Source organism: Protobothrops mucrosquamatus, unplaced genomic scaffold (genome assembly GCF_001527695.2).
Source record: "Protobothrops mucrosquamatus isolate PMUCROS unplaced genomic scaffold, P.Mucros_1.0 scaffold37861, whole genome shotgun sequence".
NCBI lineage: Eukaryota > Metazoa > Chordata > Lepidosauria > Squamata > Viperidae > Protobothrops > Protobothrops mucrosquamatus.
In genome coordinates, this window is record NW_015423594.1 from 1 (window position 1) to 1,343 (window position 1,343).

At 45.6% G+C, this 1,343-nt stretch overlaps 1 pseudogene; it reads left to right on the plus strand.

Annotated features, from left to right (window-relative positions):
- The first annotated feature begins 465 nt into the window (after positions 1–465).
- LOC107302239 lies at positions 466–1,137 on the plus strand (annotated as a pseudogene).
- The last annotated feature ends 206 nt before the right edge of the window (positions 1,138–1,343 follow it).

Sequence of the window (1,343 nt, forward strand, 5' to 3'; positions counted from 1 at the left end):
CATAACCGTGCCTCCCACTCCCAACTCAGCCAGACGCCGCAGCATGATACCGTGGTCCACCGTATCAAAAGCCGCTGAGAGGTCCAAAAGAACTAGGACAGAGGAGCAACCCCTGTCCCGGGCCCTCCAGAGATCATTCACCAATGTGACCAATGCCGTTTCCGTGCTGTATCCCGGCCTGAAGCCCGACTGGAGCGGGCTTCAGGAATACACTCCTGAGCATGGCTCCACATGGAAGACATGGAATCCATACATTTTTTACTTATATGAAAGAATAATTCCTTTATCAGTCTCATTTTATGCCTAACAATTTTATTGTGAAATTGTGAATTTTACTATTGTCAGGAAGATGAGAAAGAGAATATCTCCCTTTATGAACAAAAATATATTATTCCACTACTTTTTTTTTAATATCATAATTGGAAGATAAATGCATGTTGAAATACTGTCTCTCCTTCCCTATAGGATCCTGATGTCATCAATACGGTTCTGCCCGTGGAGTATGGTCCATGCATTGAAGAAGAAGAAAAGGTTCCTGTGCGTCCTGAAGATCCTAAAGCAATTCCTCCTCTGTTAGTGTTGCCACAGCGAGACAAAAAGGGTGCTGAGCAGCTCCCGCCTTTCCCATCATCTCTCCCTTTTGTCATTCCAGCAGGAAAAGCTCTCCTGAAAGCAGCTACTATTGAGCCAATTACCCAGGCTAACATCCAGACTTCCCTAGAAGGGGGGCATGTCAACATGGCATACACTCAATCAATCCCTGCAACAGAGCTCCACAAAACCCGGGGGTCCAGAAATAAGCCTACCAACCTCTGGAACCCAACATATGGCTCTTGGTTTTCAGAGCAGCCAATTGTCAAAAAGACTTCTCAGCTGGAGAAAGAGGCAACAGAGCAGGAAGATTCAACACAGGAAGGCAGCTGTACTTTGGGGCCCAGCATAATGGCTGGAAGGCTACCAAGCTCTTCCCTTCTTCTAGAACCATCTTCACTTACAGCCAGTGTTAAGGAAGTGCCTCTCTTCAGGCTCCGCCATTTTCCTTGTGGCAATGTTAACTATGGATACCAACAGCAAGGCCTTCCCTTGGAAACCTCAGCCCCACCTCTGTGCCAGCAGTTACGAGGACCTTCACCTTAGGGACCAGTTCAATTAACCTCTAATCTTCTTGACTTTCTTCCCATGTGACTCGTGAGCCTTGGCACAAACTTCAGTGTCAACCATATAGCAAGCACGAGAACAGAACAAATTTTCCCTTCTGTTATGTGCCAATCTGCTCTGAAGTGCCATCACCCCTGAAGTTTTTTTTTAATCTCTTAAATTTCAATTTATCAGTGATCCTTTAT